General features: G+C 38.2%; 2 pseudogenes; one reads left to right on the top strand and one right to left on the bottom strand.

Annotated features, from left to right (window-relative positions):
• Positions 1-13321: 13321 nt before the first annotated feature.
• LOC147459773 (uncharacterized) lies at positions 13322-14356 on the top strand (annotated as a pseudogene).
• Positions 14357-15477: 1121 nt separating this feature from the next.
• LOC147459772 (uncharacterized) lies at positions 15478-16725 on the bottom strand (annotated as a pseudogene).
• Between the last annotated feature and the right edge of the window lie 3981 nt (positions 16726-20706).

Below are 20706 nucleotides of genomic sequence, written 5' to 3'. Positions count from 1 at the left end.
AACCCTAAAACAAACCTAGGGATTGACTTTTGCCTGACCTAAACAAGTCCAAATCATACAAAAACCATATAGCAAGGATCAGGAGACCAAGGACAAGCTGTGTGCCAAGTTTCAGTGCAATCTGACACATAGGTAGATGGATCGCGATCCATGTTCCTTTATCACAGATTGATACCATATTTGCACCATAGCTAGAGGACATCACAAGGAATCTAGTGGTCTTTTCAAAAGTGAATTTGGATATCAAAAACCTGTCCAAAAGCCCAGAACTGCCAAGCATTCAAACAAAGTGCCAGAATTGACCTAACTTTCAAGCCAAAGGTCCATTTTCAAAAAAATTGATACCATAGGACCTACTAATCATGCTGATTTTGATGGTACCAAAAAAGGCTCCAAACATGGATCACGATCCATGTACCCATAGTGACAACTTGACCTGAAACTTTCCAGATCAATAGTGCATACATAAGGAAACATATGTCCAAGTCTAGTTTTGGAAAAAATTGAGCAAATTTGGGTCAAAAGGGAGCAAAACAGGTGACACACAAAAAACTGTTGTGCAGACCTAGTGTTGGGCATTTGACCTATCAAACCAAGTTCAAATCCAAAAAGATCTGAGATTTAGCTTGTGGGACATAAAGTGTAACAAGCTGCCAAGAGATCAAGTTCAGATGTGGTTGAACATGGATCATGATCCATGTACCTCAACCTTTGAATTTGATGAAAATTGGTATATAGCCTGCACATGACCTTGTCTACACATAGTCAAAATTTGGGAAAAATTGGAAAAAGAATTTTGACAGGGAACATGGATCGCGATCCATGTACCTCTCAGCATAGTGAGGGTATCTGACTTGGTGATCTTGTAGACATACTTGAGGACATCCCAAATCTCAAGTTTGAGCTAAAAATACCTTCTGGAGACCAAGATACAAGCCAAAGTTCCTGTTTTTTGGTCATGAGACTGTCTTGAGTGCTGTTTCAAGTGCAGTTCACCAAAATTTCTCTAACTTTTGATAGACAACTCCAAATTGAGTCACGTATAGCCAGGAAGAAAGCTTGCGGGCTATAGCACACACTTTTGTGGGTTTTGGTGTTAGAGGCGAATTTTACCAAGTTTCCTAAATCCAAACTTTTAGGGTACCCAAAACCAGTTTCCAAAGACCAAAAAGTCACAACTTCCTGACTTTTGAGAGACCTTACCAAGGGCTTACCAAGGGCAAAAAGGGATAAGTTGCACTAAGCCAAGTTGGGCTTGTCAAGTACTATTGAGAGATTTGAGTGAGTCTTGACCATGACAAATCATCCATCACCAGGGTTCTCTACTCCACTCAAAGACATGGAAAACGCAAGAAACACTTCAATGCCTTCAACAAGGGGATTGGGAGAATACCTAGAGGAGAAGCATCCTTTGATCAAACAACCAAACGTGAGATTCATTAAAGCCAATGAATCCATCAAAGTGCCTACAGATTATGCTCATGAGGGCTTGTAGAGGTTCACAAACGGGGATCCATATCTCTTCTACAGGTGTGTAGAACCCAATGCCAGGGAGTTGGTCACCGATAAGAATCTCTATGCATTCACATACATAGATGCCAACGGAGTGCAAGTTTTGATGGTAGATAAGTATGGACGTGAGTACAAACTTGTCAATCCAATTGACCTAGAGAGATACACATACAAAAGTACTCCAATCTCTACTTGCTTCTAGACAAACACGATGCTAGAGTACACATCAGAGAGGATTCCACCGGGATTTTTTCCGAGACAAGAGGTGAGAACTAGAGACATCTTTCCAAGAGACCACGAATTGGTTAGATTGGTGACTGAACCACAACGATTAAAACCATATCAAGTGGTTCAATGTATTAAGACGAAGTATAATGGGCTAGTGGATCCATATGCTCATGTCTTACTCTTCAAACAAGCATTAAGAGCTAAACAGATTGCAGATTTCCATGCTCAGTCTGAGGGATTTGGATTGACATTAGAAGGTATGGCTTTGATTTGGTTCCAACCATTAAATAGAGATGATTTTCCCAACATAGCACAACTCTTACAGGAATTTGTAGAGGAGTTCTCAAAAAGGGGAATCAAATACAACACGGTGTCCCAAATCTACGCTTTCATGCAAAAAGCAAACAAGAGAGTGAAGGAATCTTTGCTTCACTTCAAACAATACATAGAGAGATGTCCTACACAAGAGCTACCACAAGATGAGATATTATCAGTTCTCTTTATTCAGGGCTTAAAAAATGAAACTCTCCAAAAGGACCTACATTTAAAGGGATGCACAACATTTGAGCAAGTCACTAGAGAAGCTCTATATCTAGTTTACAATTGTAAGGGCTACGGAGAGGTGAGTGAAGATACAGACAACACGACTAGTAGTGCCTCATCTCTGAAGAGAAAATCAACAACAAAGAAGGATGTTCAAACTCCTTGGGAACCAATCATTGATCAAGTGGTCGAGGGGGTGATTAGAAGAATAAACCAAGGCTACAAACAAAACTTGAATACACAACAACCTCAATTGAGGAGATGTAATAGTTATGGAGGGGATCACCCCACTCCATGGTGTAGCACTCAGCCAGAGCCACAAAGTGTGCTAGGGGAACAACCACATCTTCTGAATGATAGTAGAGTAGCAGTCAACTATGATCAGCCAACGTATGTGTCACAACCTGCAAGAAATCAGTACTCCATGGAGGCGAATACGCTCATGATCATAGCCAGTCATCAAGAGTATGATTCGAAGAATATTCTTACCGAGACAGAACACCCATTAGTTGTCTCACCACCTATGAAACAAGAAGTTCCATGCTATGAGTGTGGAGGTGATCATTGGGCACAAAGTTGTCCAAGCAAGGGTCCACAAATTGAATTTTTTGTATTTTGTGAACATTGTGGGATAGAACATCTACGCCAACACTGTGCTAAAAATCCAAACTACAAAGGGAAAGCAACAATGAACATTGTAGGCGTAATGCCTTCTTCAAGCGGATCCGAGGTAGAACCCGCCATTCCTTTAAACATGATGACTCAAGCTCAAGCTCAAGAAGCTGCCAAAAACAAACCAGCTGAAGAAGCCACATTGCCTATTCAAATAGAAATTGAAAACATATCGGTGAGAACTTTTGGAAGAAGATCATGGAAAGTCAAACAAAACAAATGCAAGCAAAGAGACTGAAGGAGAAAGCTGCTTTGGAAACTAAATTAAATCAAACAAGAGAGCAGCTTAGACAAGAGCAAGAAAGGAACAAAAACACAAAGGGACCTAAAGAGTCAAAGACTAACTCGGGAGGTTCAGTTTTGGTCGACAAATTCTTTGAACCTTTGGATGCAATCTTGAAAGCTTATGATGCTAGGTTAAAGACCAATCAAACCCAAGAGGATAGATGGTTGACATATCCTCATCCAGGGTATGAAAAAGAGAGCTTGCAAATGTGCAAGGAGCTCATCCAAAATTCCCAAGATCTTGTGGAACCACATGTTCCAGATGCTCCAAAAACAAAGGTGCTAATCCGTGATAAAGTCCAAGAATTGGAAAGTCGTGGTATTGTAAACAAGGAAGAAGAGCACGGAGTTGAGGGACCTTTAGATACAAGGGAATTAACTAATACCATAGATGGGGTGGGTTCACAAGCAGTGATGCCTATTCTGGAGGTAAAGGAACCGTCGCCACAATCCTTGTGGGAATCAATCAGAAACCAAAAAGATGGTAGTGCTACTTTACAGTTAGCACCTATCCCTGAGATAAACATGAATCATGAACTTTTCCTAGGGTATACGATCTCTATACGGGATGTCGGGTCTTTCGCATTTGAAGAGAGTAAACCATACTCTCTAAAGACTTTACCATCTTCCATAGGAGACCTCGAAACAAAATCGGAGGTTAAAATGGTACCTTCTCAGTGGAAAGCCACACCAAAAATGATGGATACCAAGAGCTTACATGAATTGATGTCTTATCCTATACAATGTACACTTTATCTCTTAGAGCTACTAAAAATTGACCGCATCTATGGGGCCAAATGGGCAAAAACATGGAAAAGATGGGGCTAAAAATCCCTTCACATGACCAACTTGCGGACAAAAACATGGATGACACATTGCCTAGATAGACAAATCCAGTACCAGTGGGTGACTAATGTGAAGGAGAAGAAGGAAACACCACCTTACCACTTGAGTACAAAGGAGTAAAGACGATTGCTATATTAGATAGTGGGGCGGGAATTGTCATTGCAACCAAAGAAATATGGAAAATTTGGGGAAAGACTGCTCTTACAAAAACTCGAATGAAACTGCAATTAGCAGATCGATACGTTGAGAGACCGATAGGAATATTAGAACAAATCATTGTATCCTCGTGTTGCATAGAGTATGAGCACACCTTTGCTATGATGAATTTTGACGAGAGCAGCAACTTTGATATCATATTGGGCAAACCATTCATGCGTCAGCTCAAAATGGTACAAGACTTGGGCTATGACTATATCTACTTGAGACACAAAGAGGTCACAACAAAAATCAATGTCAAAGATCATAGTTATAGAGATGTAGAACGAACCCTGGGGGAAGAATTAAACTCCATAACTGATTTCAAAAGCAAAGCGCAAGTGAAAGTTTTAGAAAGGAAGATTGCATCCTAGAGTGTTCAGTAGAAGATGAGGCATATGTACCAGAGCCATTTCCAGAGGAGTTATTTAAACCCTTTGGATGGGATCAAATACTGGCGACTCTTAATGTGTGTGAATGAGGTGACCCCGACTAAATTTTGTGATGAAGATGGGTATGATATTACTCCTTTATTTTCAATAAAGGTGTTGAAGGAAGCTAATGAAGTTTGTGAGTGTGAAAGCAGAAAAGGTGATACAGATAGCTATGTCATGGAGCATGGTTCCAAGGTGCAAACAAAGGAAGCAAAGCAACCATGAGAATATGTCATCACTGACATACCTGAAGAATCGACAAAATCTGTTTCAAAGAAGCTGGCTATAGAAAAAGTGCAAATGAAAGCAGATGAAGGAACAAAGTTTCCAAGTTCAACGATAAATCTTCAACAAATGCAAGATTAAGACAAGAACAGGGATAAGGAAGAAGATCATTTGTACGACGATCAAATTCAGCAAATGTGGAGAAACAAGACTCAAAATCACATGTTTAGCTGTGATAGATCCACAAGCAACAAAGAATCTAATGTCTTATGATACGTGGATAATGATGGGAAAGCGCCAATCACCGAGCTAGAGGAGACCATGTACACAAGTTCAAAAATACCAATTTCTAGCTTTGGCATGGTAGAAGCCGTACTCAAATTGAGTACTAGGGAGTAAAAGGATAATTTCCACATAATTGACTCCCATCATATCAAAGAGAGTTTGATCCTGACAGAAAGCTGGAGAAACATCTTCTTTCAACAACAATCAAAATATTAAACAACAACAACAATAAGAGTCCTTGAAGCTCCTCAAATCCGTGCAGAGAAGAATCTCCAACCATCATGGAAAAAGGTAAAGCAAAGGTACACACTGAATTATATCACTCTCGCAAGACGACTTTACCTTCAACAAGCTTCTATCAAACTTCCTGTGTAGCCTCTACATCAAGGGCCAACTATCAACAATGCAATGGAAACCGAAACAAAAAGTCTATCAACCAAAGTTTCCATCACAAAAAGGAATCAAGAAGAAGCCAAAGGGAATCAACCAAGTGCTAGTATCCAAAGAACACATCCAAGTCACAGACCCAGTTTGGATACATGAAGCACAAGTTCAACATCAACAACAAAAGGTGACAGGGTGGGTAGCATCAAATGAGTCAATCACTGTTCAAGGCTACTTCCAAGGAAACGCTAATGTTTGGGCCAAAAAGCCTAAACTAATAGCCTCGATGTACTCACCTCGAGGAAGAAATTCTACGAAGAGTGAGCCAAGCTATCAACGAAATACAAACAACTCAGGCAAGCAAAAGAACAACAACAAAAGGTAGAAGAAAAGACCTTCCAAGCGGGCGACACAACAAGTTTGGTTTCCAAAGTCAAACTTCAACGAAGCTATCCAATACAGGAGAATCAGTGGATGATTCCAATTAAGCTACTTGAAGCACAAGGATTTTATGCAGGTAACAATCAAATATGGTTACCAAAAATTGTAGCTCAATCTGGAACAACCAAGAAAAACCATGCAGCACAAGCTTCTATCCCAAAGCAACCAAAGACAACCAACATTCAACAGAAGCCAGTTACAACCAAGGCTTCTGCAATCTCTAGATGGATACCTCATCATCAACTCCAAAATCAAGGCTTCTACAAAGGAAATCATCAAATATGGATATCGAAGCCTAGTGTCACATCAAGTTATCGAGAAAAAGAATCGAATACAAAAGACGGTCACACAAGGACCAAAAACAAGGTGGGTTCCAAAATTTCTAGTGGAAACTCAATCACAAAGAACCCACACCTCTCAACAATCGCTTCTAATGGGAGATAAAGCAAAGGCTACATCAGTCCCTACAAGTGCTGAAGGACTTGTTTCACAAAGCAGTGTGAACATATGGCAAGCAAGTCAAGAGGAGCCAAAATATGCCAACCTACTCAACAAAATGGTGGCATCCAAAGACCAACACAATGGAAAAGGCCTAAATTTCCAAAACGTATGGAATTGGGTTTCTGGCATTAAACAGGTAAGTCAAAGTCACCATTAAAAATACATGGCATAAAAGTTAAAGTCGGGTAGCTAAGCCACTAAATGAGCAAGGCATTAGTCCCAAACCTTCATGTAATATTCTCTGTGGTCTAAGCGTCTTAGCTATTCTAGGTACTGTTCAAGCTGGAAGAGTTGAGCGTAATTACGTTGTGTCTCTCATGCTGTATAAGTGAGCATACAAGTCGAAGTCATTGTAGTATAGTGGTAAGTGAAGGAGGAAGTCCAAAAGACACTCACGCACTCAGCACAGTTAGGTATGAGTGGAGAAGCTTCTACATCAAAAACCCTTCTTGGAAACGTGGAAGCTATAGAGACGTCCTTTGATGTCACATGTGCTACATTTGTTCCTTGAAGCACACATCAGCTCCATATCTTACACTACATGCTTTTGTTTGACAAATTTCTCATAAGCATATAGAGTGTCCCATAATTGACACTTGCATTAGGCACTCTTCCTTTGTTTCTCCCAAGCACTCACCTTGCATGACAGGTACTTTAAGTCCAAATACTCAACCCCAATAAGAGCATATACCAAAGGTACTTTTATCCCACTGGGTTTTTTCCCTTTGGTCATCCAGGTTTTAGACCCTAATCTAGAAACCCTCATCATCGAATTCTTGTATATATTTCTTCTACATCAACAATAAGGAAATGTTTACCCAAATCAGTTGACAACGACTTGGAGCAAAAAATGCAGGTCTCCATATGCTTATCAAGATAATATTTTATCTCCTCCAAGGTCGACAACAATGCTCCATCAACCAATGGAAATTCAAATACTGGCCTACAATGACAAGCAATGAAAAATTCAACAAGCGAGCTATCCACAACAATCAAAAGTAGCTCACACAATGCTTCAACATCGGTGACCTATTGCAGACAACTCAAATTGCAATGGACATGGAAAGCATGCCCATCATAAAGTCCACACCACAAAGAGGGTCAATTCCCACAAAGTCAAACACATCAAAATACATCTTCATGGTGGCCAAGACTAGCAACAAAGAGAAGACTGCACAACAAGAAGAAAAGTTTCCTCAAAAATCAAAGATCAAATCACGTATCAACAACATGGTAGATATGAATCACTCAAGGAAGAGGGGAGTGTCATCAATGACAACGCACTTCCCAAGCTGAAGACCAACCTTGAAGACAAATTTGAAGTCTAACCTTAATGGGAAACAGGGAGACAAAGCTGAAGACAACCCTATGACAAGACTGCATAAGGTCGTGTTAAGGGACGACACGGATTAGGAAGGGGAGAATGTTTGAGGACATATCAAACGGGCACTCAATTGGTCAGACACATAGCCGAACACCACATTTGTACTCTATTAGTTTTTTGAGCTAGTGTAGTAATACTCTTTGTAAATCCTGATTGATCCGTTGTAATGCTGTAATGATATTTTTAAAGGTCCGTGTGAGCCGGCCACTGGCCATTTAGAAAGCCCTAGGTATAAATTTCAATAACTTTAATGTGAAAGGAGGCTTATCTTTAGAAGAAGAAAAAAGCTTTAATGTACGTATGCTCAAGCTACGGGCTGCTCCAATTTGTAATCGATGCAACTAATGAATGGGTAATCAGATTTCATTTCCAAAACTTGCATTGTGTTCCTCTCTCCTTGCTCTTTAATTCAATAGTAAGCATTATCAGTTTTGTTGAGGTTCGCGACTACGCGTTAGTGAGCCTAGTCATTTTGACCATAGGAGAGTGTTCCTAGACCATAGGGCGACCTTTCTGGACTGATCTGTTGCAATTTTTAGGACCTATTTCATGATGGATCGTGATTTTGGTACCTTGTCGAATTGCAACCAGATTTGCTAGGATAGTGTCTCTAGGTGTCCTAGACCTCCTCCTAAAGTTTCATTGCATTTCAAGTTCGTTCAAGTGCCGAAATGGCGTGATGACCTAGAGCTGTGAGAAAGGACATAGGCAAATTTCCTTGATCATTGAGTGTTGGTTTGCTTGTAGAGTTTTTGTGTTTGCTTGTTAAGGTTCACTTTGTAAGATTGACGATCTCAAAGAGTCTCCATGCCTCATCCAAGTCACTTCCCTGAGTATTGACATTATGTTAGTACCAAAAAGCTATGTTCTAGACGTCCGTACGGCGGCGACCCGCTAACATTGGCGCGTATAGCATAGCTTTTTGGTACTAACATAATGTCAATACTCAGAGAAAGTGACTTGGATGGGGCACAGAGACTCTTTGAGATTGTCAATCTCAAGAAGTGAACCTAAACAAGCAAACACAACAACTCTACAAGCAAACCAACACTCAATGATCAGGAAAATCTGCCTATGTCCTTTCTCTTAACTCTAGGTCATCACGTCGTTTTGTCACTCAAACGGATTCGAAATGCAACGCAACTTTAGGAGGAGGTCTAGGACACCTAGGGGCACTATCCTAGCAAGTGTGGTCGCAATCTGACAAGGTACCAAAATCACGATCCATCATGAAAAAGGTCCTGAAAATTGCAACAAAACTATCCAAAAATGTCACCCTATGGTCTAAGAACACTCTCCTATGAAAACGACTAAAAGCAGTGATTTAACCACTCAAATCTGCAATTAAGACTCACAAATGCGTAGTCGCGAACCACAGCAAAACTGATAATGCTTACACTTAATTTAAAGAGCAAAGGAAGAGGAACACAATGCAAGTTTTGGAACTGAAAAATGATTACCCATTCATTAACTGTGATGATTACAAGTTGGAGCAGCTCGTAGCTTGAGCGTATGTTCTTAGAGCTCCTTTCTTCTCCAAAGATAAGCCTCCTTTCACATTAAAGTTATTGACCTTTATACCTATGGCTTTCTAAATGTCCAGTGGCCAACTCACAAGGACCTTTACAAATATCATTACAGCATTACAACTCAGGGGATTGATCCACTACTCTGTAATCAGGATTTACACAGAGTATTACTACACTAGCTCGAAAAACTAATAGAGTACAAATGTGGTGTCCATTTACGTGTTTGACCAATTAAGCGCCCGTTTGATCTGTCCTCAAACATACTGTACATGTGAGCTTGCACATGGAGAGAAAATGTCAAGCAGTGTTCCTTTTAAGCGTCACAATGAAGGTGGACTTGGGCAAATGCGTCAAAAATCATTGCACCAAAGCTTTCAAATGCAGTCTCTAGAATAAGTACAACCTACACTCTCCAAAGCAATTTTTTTCACTAGAAGTACTCTAGTCATGGTAGACAACAATCATTGGAAGGCCGTATGGAAGAAAATCAGTGAGTTTCGCCCATGATTTTTAGCCCCTTTGTATCACACGATACAAAATGATCTCTTGGAAAAATTTTACATTGAAGTCAAAGAGCATGTTTCCAAAGTAATACTTGGGAATATTTTGCTTTCAAGATGCACAATTGTGAGCGATGGTTGGTCTAATGTTCAAAGAAAACCACTGATCAATGTCATGCTCGTTTGTTCAAGGGGAGAAACGTTCATAAAGGCGATTGATAGTTCTAGAGAAATTAAAAGTGGCAAATACATTTTTGAGGTCTTGATTAATATAATTAAAGAAATTGGTGTTGAACATGTCGTTCAAGTAGTCATGGACAATGCTAGCAAATTAATAAAAAAGTGCTTTCCACACATTTTTGCCAATGGTTGTAATATGCACAGGTTAAACTTGGTGCTGAAGGATTGGTACACTAGTGAAGAAACCACATGGCTCACCAAAATAATTGACACAGTGCAACAAGTTGTGAAATTCATCTTGAAATGACAAAGAGTGCTCAATTTGTATAGAACGTGTATGTCAGTGATGTTGAAACTTCCTGTTGAAACTCGATTTTACATGCACTTGTATACATTGGAATCACTTCTCTGCAATAAGTGCACTGTGATTGACACTTTCAACTGCACTGCCTTTGATGAATGGTAGTTTGAGCAGAAAGAAAAAGTGAAAGAGAAAATTACGTGTCTACGTGGGTCCATAAAGAAGCCTGCTTACTAGTTGGAGGAGTGTAATGGATGCATACCATGTAATAATGCCCGTTATGTTTGCGATTCGCAACCTTGATTAGAAGGCGCCAAATATGGGCAAAGTGTGGATGACATGGTGGTCAGTCCAACAAAGTCTTGAAAATTCTAAGGAGCTAAAAGAGTCTGTAGTAGAGAAGAAGTGCCAACTATCATTCTCTGTCAAAAAACAAAGAATTTTGGCCAAGTATTTTTATGCAAGATGGAAGAGCAATCATAGTCCACTCCATAGTGTGGCTTACATGTTCAATCCGAAGTATTAGAATTTAGATCTGATGTCCAATACAAAGGTGATCAGTGATTTCTATCACGTGGTCAACACGTTCTACTCCAATGTTCAGAATTGAATTGATTGTATCAAAGAAATGTGTGCATTTAGCCTAAAAGAAGGTCCTTCTACGAATGATTTTTTACAGTCAATGGCAAAAGAGCAACCTGCATGGAAGTGGTGGATGATGAATGGTGGAGAGCATTACTCAACCTTACGTCCCCTTGCAATGAAAGTACTAGTGCAATGTGCAACAAACTCAAGTTCGGAGAGAAACTAGAGTATGTACAAGTATGTTCATAGCACTATTCACAACAGATTATTAGCAGACATAGCAAAAAAAATAGTTTATATGTTTTGCAATGAATAGATATTGCATCGCATCAAAAGTGCTGGCTACGAGGAGGAAATGCGAGTCTGGGTATATGATTGTCAAAACGAAGACGAATAAGAGTTCAATGTTGGTGTATCTCAATGCACTATAGACAAAATAGAAGAGAATCTAATAATAGATGTGGAGGTTGAATTACAAGAAGACCCACAACACTCGGACTCAGAACATGATAACAACTTCATGGATTCAATATAGCTTGAGAGTAGAATGCAGATTGTGTCAAAAACCATTATGAAAGAGCTTGTATTCAATGTGTTTTGATCATATACAATGCTTCACTGTAGCTATTATACATAATTTGTCGATCTCAATTGTTATTCTTAGAACCTCCATCTTCATTACCAAATAGACTTCTAATTGTGCTAGGGGTGTCTTGGCGGGCTTGAATTTATACTCATCTGCCATGCCAAACATATGATATATTCCTTGTGAAATATCTTATGAATAGATTGCACATTGGCTACTATTAAACACACGAGGTGATAATAATGACCACATGCCAATGTACAGAATGCACTCCATCCATGAAAATTCTTATAGCATACTGGACACTAGGAAGATGAAGATGCATCTGATTGTGACGCGGGAACCAACTCTAGATGCAAGACAAGGTGACTAATGTGTGTCCCTTGTACAGATGGAGGATTCACTTGTTGTGTCAAATTTTGAACATCCTGGCTTAAGCAATGTGTACTTTTCTCCATTCGGAACTGGGATGCTTGGGGTGTTTATGTTGCTACAGATAGCCGTGTTAATTTTGCATCTTTCTCTACCAGTTGTGTCGTTAAAATATCTTTCTCCTTTTTTAATTGTATGTTTGAACGTCGTAGGCGAATGGCAGGCGGCACATCATGTCCCCCAAGGTGCCCCCATTGTAGTATGAAAATATTGTGATCTAGCATTAGGGGATTTTTGAGGTCTCTTTTGGGCCCTGTAAGAATATCCAGCTCAGCTAAACACTTAAATAAAAAGACTTTTTAGAGAAAGATTTTGATAAAAATTTAAACTGAGTAAAGAAACATTTGTCAATCAAAATATATCTCAAGACGTGTATCTTTGTGAGAGTTTGTGCAAAACTAATAGCGATCTATATCTTGTCATGATTGCTTCATGCTTCATGGTGGTAAAAACAAATTTTATGCAGCAAAAGATAAAAATGGCGGCAAGTAAAAAGTTAAACAGAAGCTTTTATAGCTATTTGGTTGCCAAACCTCATCTTCCTTCTTTATTCTTACAATGGAGAGCTTTTTTCGGGTTGTTTCATCTAGTTCTCAACGCAAACATAAATACAATCTTCATATTGAAATAGATGAAGAATACGAGCCTTACAAAATAATCTTATATCTGATCAAAAACACCATTTGAGATGTTTGGATCATCAAAATTTAGATTTATGGTGTGATGGAAGTATATATCCGATAGATCCTTGCACATTTTCAACTTCTAATTTTAGAAATCCCACATCTCTTTTACAATTTGTTGGAGATGGAGTGAAGGGTCTTTATGGCTATTGTTGCCATTTGTTGAAGACAATGTCAAAGCAAGTAATTGCTTTGAATCAAAGGTTGACAAAAGAAAATGCTATTTTGAATCAAAATCATATCTTGAACAATCAAAAAGTCAATTCACTGAGACTATATCTAATTTAGAAAAATATTTGGAAAAATCTTGTATTAAGAATACTCCTGGTGGCTTCAAACAAAGATGTCAAACGGTTTCAAATATTGAAACGTTGAAAGCACGGAGTGGTGGACTTAAAAGAAGAACTCGAGCCATAAAGTAAGTTATAATTCTCTTGCATTATTTATTTTGCAATCTTGAGTAAAATGTTTGAAAAGTTTCTTTGTTTTTCTTACATAGCATGCTTCATGTACTTTTTTTCATTTTGTAGAGATATGATGCATCCTAGAAAAAAGAATATTGATCATACTTTTTTTCACTTTGTAGAGATATGATGCATCCAAGAAAAAATAATATTGATCCTGTCGTGGCAAATAAATCTTATTATTCTTTGATCTCACCATCTATTGCTCAGGAGCTTATTGAATCTTCCAAATTCAAGAAGGTGAAACAAAATGTTATCCATGAGTTCATTAATGAAGCACAGGTGAGTACTTCAAACGTTCAAAATGTCATTTTGATGATAGTGGTATAAGTAGAATGGGTTACACACAGATTTTAAAGAGGTGAAAAGTATTCTGATCAAAAATAAGAAAATCTCTTCATCTATATTACGATCCCCTGCTAGAATGAAAAAATCAAGAAGAATGCTCAACTGAAAAGCTACATATTTTTTGGGTACTCCCCTACACATTGCAGGAGACTTTTTTGCAAACAAGAGAGTGGTGCACTTCAATAAGTTCAACAATATATTCTTTGATTTGGAGAATCTTCAGCTGAAAATGGTCCATTTCTATCAAATAACTCCGGAGGAAGAAGGCAAAAAAATTATTTTTGTAATCAAGCTTGATGAATGTGAAATGTTGCAGCACAAAAAGATTGAGAGGGTGACAATCACGCTCATGAATTGAGCACTTACAAAACAGTTCTCTAGAAATACAAATGGTAGCCCAAACGATGAGAAAGAGAGAGATTCCAATGTGCAGTCAAAAAATCATATATGGTGGCTTGGATTATTTGAGGTATAATATTGAATACATTTTCTCTTAAATATGGCTTAGATTACTTGCAAATTTTCTTTTTGTATCACACATTTGAGACCTAAGTGACTATAAATAATGATTATCGCAGGTTGACAAAGAAGATCATGATATTTTATATTGGGCATTTCATCAAACCCAAATACCAACAATTATTTAAAAGCAAACCAAAGGAGAACTTTTGCATGTGAAGGATGTTGGTAGTTTTTCTGTTGAATGGCACATGGCAAGTGATCTCAAAACATTAAAATGCATGTATAACATCTCAAAAGGTGCTCTTTCAAAATCTCCTTGTTTATATTGTATGCAATCAGCAAATTATTTAAATCATCTAAGCCAATTAGTAACCTACAAGGGATCTTCAAGATCCAAACTTGAAACCTGTTTTGAATATTCCACAATCACATGTACATATTTGTACATTACATGCATTGTGCAGAATTGTGGAGAAAATAATTTACTTGTATATCCAATTTGCATGGAAGCTTAAACCTAAAAAGGCGTCAAAAGAAGGCATTCCAAAAATTGAAGAAGTACTTTCTAGCATATGACTTCATGGAGGTCATGTCAAAATCACAAGATGCACCAAGAGATCAACATCATCACATGAAGTTCCAACAAAACCATCAATTGGTGGTGTTAAAGCAAAAAGATTCCTATCAAACCATGATAAGGTTTCAACCTCCACAATTAGATTTAACATGTGGAAGATGTTACATAATGCAGTTAAAGATCATGTTGACACACGTGAAGCTAGGAATTGTAAAGTAGAGGTATGGATATGTTTGGATGAAATTTCTTGTTTATTTGACAAGAAAACATGGACTCAAGAGGACAACTTAAAGTTGAGGCTTGCAATCCAAGATTTTGGCAAGAGCATGCAAGAGGCTTGGTCATCTCAGAACATGACACATTACATGGTATGTCTTCTTACTTTGTTTTATTTTGATATAGACCCACAAACTACATGCCTACAATACACATTGATGCAATTTTTGTGTCTTAATCTTATGTACTACTCATTTACAACATATTTTATACGATCATATTCCATGGATTGCAAAAACATATGGATGTCCTGCAATATGGAGCACACAAGGAATGGAAAGTCGCATTATCAAGCACGTTACTTTCGCCATACACAACATGGTGGTGGAACCACTAGAGCTAGCAGTTATGAAGAGGTCTTCTATTAGTTTTACAGAAGGATTATTCTTCAAAAACAAAGAAACAAGGTATTAAAAGAAAGAAGACAAGCACAGGCAATCAAAATATCTCAGCAAATTCAAAGACGACAACGTTGGAAGAATTCTAGTGCGCAACAGAAGTTAGGTTCATGGAGATCAACTAGGATGAGAGATTATAAATTTTGGTCTCTTAATGATTAGCTAATAGAAAAATAAATAGTAAGCATATACATGTGCTATATACTTTCACTTATTGGTTTCTACATAAGCTTTTCAAGTATTTTCATGTGTTCATCTTCTTCCAAAGCATCCTTTGATGTATTTTGTTGCTCTTGAAATCTTTCAAACTCACAAAGTCGTAGCAAATTTCTTCTACCACCTGGTGTCAACCTTCTTGGATTAATGTCCAGCTAAGGATCCTTGGAGACCATGAGCATACCCAAAAATATAAATTACAGTCTTCCTTTCAAGAAGAATGACTTTGTTGCTATCTACAGGAACTTTATAGCCACCCAAATATCTTGACAATGTCTTCAAAGAAAAGATTGATATGTATGCATCCACAGAATACTTTGAATGGAATATAAAAAGATATGGACTCGTAATTTTTCCTATATAAAACTTGAAAGATGTATCTCTACTAAGGTCAAGTGTTCTTGATCCTCCTAGTCTCTTCAAAAAGTCATCCTTGTGTGCTTGTACCTTCAAAACAAAAATAAAATGAAGATAGGACAAATAGCTTTAAAAAAATGCAACAAAATAGGTGAAAAATACTTACACTAATATTTTCATCATGTATTAGTTGTTTTTTGTTCCAAATGTTGATGGACCTCTCAATCTTCTCATGGTTCAGTGGCTCTTCTACAATTGAAACAGTATCTTGGAATGTACTTGACCCTACATCGTTTTCTTTTTCATTTGGATAGTGAGGGTCCTTAATAGTTTGTTTTGCTAAGAGAAACTCTTCTTTGGTAGGTTCACAATATTCAAAGCCTTATCAAAACATATTCTAAGAGCTATTCCTGAGTCGAAACATGTTTCAAGTGATTGTAATGTAGGTTCTTGCTCCACAAAGTCTATATATTTCATTGGCTCATCAGTCCCCACATTAAAATTCCATCTTTGAGCAAGAATAGCAAGTACTTCATCTTCTCTGAGATTGAAAGCTCTTTGAACATTGTTCAATAGGACATACTCACATTCATTGAGAGGAAAGGTTGGAAGAAGAGGTATAGGTAAGTGTTCCACAGGCTTACTAAGGCTTTCAAAGACCTTGGTATCTGATCTAACTATTGCAAGGTCAAGATTTTCAGATTCTTGTTCTTCTTATAACATATCAAGCTCTTCTTCAATTCAGCATCTTCATTACTCTCTCCAATGATAGGACTATTAGTCTCTTCCTCCTCTAACTCCCTTTCATCATCTCGAATCAAAAACAAGTACTCTAATAATCCCTCACTTTGGACAACGAAAGAGAACAAGTTTGCTAGTCTCGCGAATTGCGACATATTTTTTGTTTAGTCTCAAAGTTGTAGATGTAAAATCTTTTATCAAATCCATGTACATATACTTCTCCAAGGTAGGTTATCTCTCTAGCCTTCACATAATCTGAAGCTTGATCCTCTAGGAAAGATGAATGAAAGGATAATATTTTTGAGATATTTAGAGGAGTATTAAACATTTTGTAGTAGAGATCATAATTGTCAAGGGCTTTGTTGTCATAGATTAGCTCTATAAGCAAACTCTCTAGGTCTTCTATCTCTGTTACACAAGAACCAATAAAAGATTAATATGTACAATTTCTTTTGTGTGTTGGCTATTTTTATAGAGCAAAGTTACTTATTTTGGTTTTCTTTTCTCACGCTCTTCCAAATCATCATATATACTTGAGGAATTCTCTTTGGTAATGTCATCTTGATTTTTTTGCATAGCCATGGTTTGTGTAAATAAAAATAAAAATTTATAGTTTTTCTAACGTAGCCATGGTTTGCATCAAAAAAAAAAATGCCAATACAAGAGGCTTAGAACCATATGAAGTTTGTGTTGTAACTCTAAAGAGTGACTCAAGCACAATGACATCTAGCACTACAAGAAGCATCAAATAGGAAAACTTAAAACAAAATCAGGCACAAGGTTTGTACACAACTGAATAAAGAAAGGATTATTTCAATATAAACTTCCATCACTCAGAAAAAAAACTTTACAATCTTCTCTATACAACTCAAAAACATACTTAGATTATTTAACTGAGATTCATGCTAATATAAAGGTGCAAGGTATAGACTCAAAGTAGTTATCCACAAGACAATGCAACTCTATTATGCATAGTATTAACTCAATACCACAACATCCCCACTGACATCGTCACTGCCCAATAGTGTCTATAGAATTAGGTATGCATATATGCTCCCATGTACCCACATCACACACAACTTCAACAATACCAAAGCAACAAGGGAAGCGGTTTGAGTCTAGCCAATATTTGAAGGTCCACACATATAAATTAATACAAACATTTATGTACTACATTTTTTGCATAAATCTTGAGAGCACTTAGCCACAGTGAATCCTAGCACTTAGTCACAACGAATCCTAGCACTTAAACAAACATTAAATAGAAAAAATTAGAACAAATATAAGGTAGTTTATAGGGCACGCACACTGTTGAAGCAAGAACAATATAGCACAATATCAAAAAGTCGTAACTTGGACAAAAAACTTGATGATGTTTACTATAAAACTAAAAGATATACTAAGACTAATCCATGATAAGCTCAGATTCATCCTTAGAGTAGCATGAAAGGTATAAATTCATGGTAGTCTACAACAATCAACTCTATGGCGTGCATAATGTTCAGTAAATACTATGTCATCCCCACTAACATTGCCAGTGCCCAATAGTGGGAATAGAACTAGGTGCACGTATATGCTTCCATGTACCCACAACACAAACAAATGAGTATGCAGCTACCATTTTGAAAATTGAAACCTACATGACAATCTACTTAGATTCTCTCTCTCTCTTCAATCCTTTTGCATGGAAACATTCGCTTTTTGCATGGTGATATGCTCTCTCTCTCTCTCTCTCTCTCTCTCTCTCTCTCTCTCTCTCTCTCTCTCTCTCTCTCTCTCTCTCTCTCTCTCTCTCTCTCTCTCTCTCTCTCTCTCTCATGGTGGAAATCCACATGCTGGCAACCCTCAATGGATGCAAAGTGAAGGGCTTTTCCCATATGCAATCGTCTATGACGCTCCACCTTGAACCGGAAAATTTACACAAGTTTTAGTTCAATTACATGCAAAAGCTTCAAATGTTGACCTGAAAACTCGACAGAGAAAATGTTCTGCTAGGAAAAATGTTCAACGGATTAGCGTATCTAGCATTTCTAAAGGTGTGTGTGTGTGTGTGTGTGTGTGTGTGTGTGTGTGCGCGCGCGCGCGCGCACGTGTGTGAGTGAGAGAGAGAGAGAGAGAGAGAGATGCACCTATTGTGTGTGTGTGTGTGTGTGTGTGTGTGTGTGTGTGTGTGTGTGTGTGTGTGTGTGTGTGCGCGCGCGCGCGCGCGCGTGCGTGTGTGTGTGCGTGAGTGAGAGAGAGAGAGAGAGAGAGAGAGAGAGAGATGCACCTATTGTGCCAGAAAATCCTATTGCACCTACTGAGAGATTGGCTTTTCTATCAAAATAGGTGAATCTCTCTCTCTCTCTCTCTCTCTCTCTCTCTCTCTCTCTCTCTCTCTCTCTCTCTCTCTCTCTCTCTCTCTCATGGTGGAAATCCCCATGCTGGCAACCCTCGACGGATGCAAAGTGAAGGGCTTTTCCCATATGCAATTGTCTATGGCGCTCCACCTTGAATCGGAAAATTTACACAAGTTTTAGTGTAACTACATGCAAAAGCTTCAAATTTTGACCGTAAAACTCGACAGAGAAAATGTTGTGCTAGGAAAAATGTTCAACAGATTAGCGTATCTAGAATTTCTAAACATGTGTGTGTGTGTGTGTGTGTGTGTGTGTGTGTGTGTGTGTGTGTGTGTGTGTGTGTGTGTGTGTGTGTGTGTGTGTGTGTGTGTGTGTGTGTGTGTGTGTGTGTGTGTGTGTGAGTGAGTGAGAGAGAGAGAGAGAGAGAGAGAGCATGGAAACACCCCAATCTCTTGCGGTTGCTATTGAAGAGTTTTTTGCTACACACTTTGGCATGTCTAGAATCATGGCTTATGGTGCACATCGAGTTGGAAAATGAGTCCCTCGCTCGGGAGAAAGACTTATTGTATATACCATGGCTGATGAGGTAAAGAGAAGGATCATCCTTGACAATAGTTGGATTTACCTCAAAGGAACAGGTTGTAATGTATATGAGGATTGCACTCTTATGCAACAAAATGTACGTCGCAAATCATATGAGGAAAGAAGCAAGAAGGTTAAGGTGTCATCTCAAGAAGAAAGTCACTTGAGGAGGATGCAAGTCCACCCAACAAATAGGGACACGTGATCTATGAGACCAACTCACGCTTGCAAATAAGCGTTTCTAATTGCAAGTCGACATTCCGCATGTCTCAAGAAGAATGGATGACTCATACATGTATAATCAAAGCTCTAATGATGCAAAAGAACTAGATCACTATGGAGAATCACTTCTACATATGTGCAATAGTACCGGAATGCTCATTGCAAATGGTGTATCTCTATGGCAAGGCACTAATGACTTTACATGTAGAAAGTACAATGGTGATAGCGTGATTGACTATATGTTGTTTTTGGAAGCCACTCTAGAATGCATACAAAGCTTTACAGTTGGTGAATGGAATCCGGAATTGGATCATAGGATGTTATGTATTGACCTTAAGTGTGGTAAAAGACCCGTGCATGTAGCCTCCAATGATGATGTGAATCATTCGTACCTACATCTAGACTTCAAACGAGCACTTATATATGTTGATATGGTAGACCAAATGTTAAGCATGACAGAGCATCAAGAGAGCCCAACATTAGAATGCAAGTGGAAAGTTTTCAAAGAATTAATTTTCTCTTGTGCGAAGGAATGCTTTTCGGTGAAACACATGTCTTGCAAAAGGTCTAAGAAGGGTAGCACCAAGAAGGAATGGTTTGACATGGAATGTAGTCAAGCCCAAAAACACTTGCTAAGGTTGGATACAAGCAAAGACAAGGAAGTTTACTTGGAACGTTCACACAAATACAAAGCACTTGTTCAAAAAAAGAGGAGAAGGTGGGAAGTCAAAAAACAACTTCTTTTAGCGTAGGAGAAAGCACATGCATGTGGCAAGTTTTGGCAAAATCTAAAAGGCAAGCGTGTTGAGAGATTTGGTTTTGGTTTTTGTTTGTAGACAAATTCATGTCTAGAACAAAGCAAACTACAAAGAGAGTGGATCAATAAAAAGACAATATTCAATCATCTGTAGAGACTTTGATTAGAGCTCGACGAACACAGGTTTCGCAAAGCATAAGTGTACTTAGCAAGATTAGAAAGGAGCAAGATGAAGT

The sequence above is a fragment of the Adiantum capillus-veneris genome, chromosome 4 (assembly GCF_014529385.1).
Source record: "Adiantum capillus-veneris isolate H3 chromosome 4, ASM1452938v2, whole genome shotgun sequence".
In the NCBI taxonomy this organism is placed as follows: Eukaryota; Viridiplantae; Streptophyta; class Polypodiopsida; order Polypodiales; family Pteridaceae; genus Adiantum; species Adiantum capillus-veneris.
The sequence above is the reverse complement of the archived record's forward strand: the minus strand, read 5'-3'. Positions and strand labels throughout refer to the sequence as shown.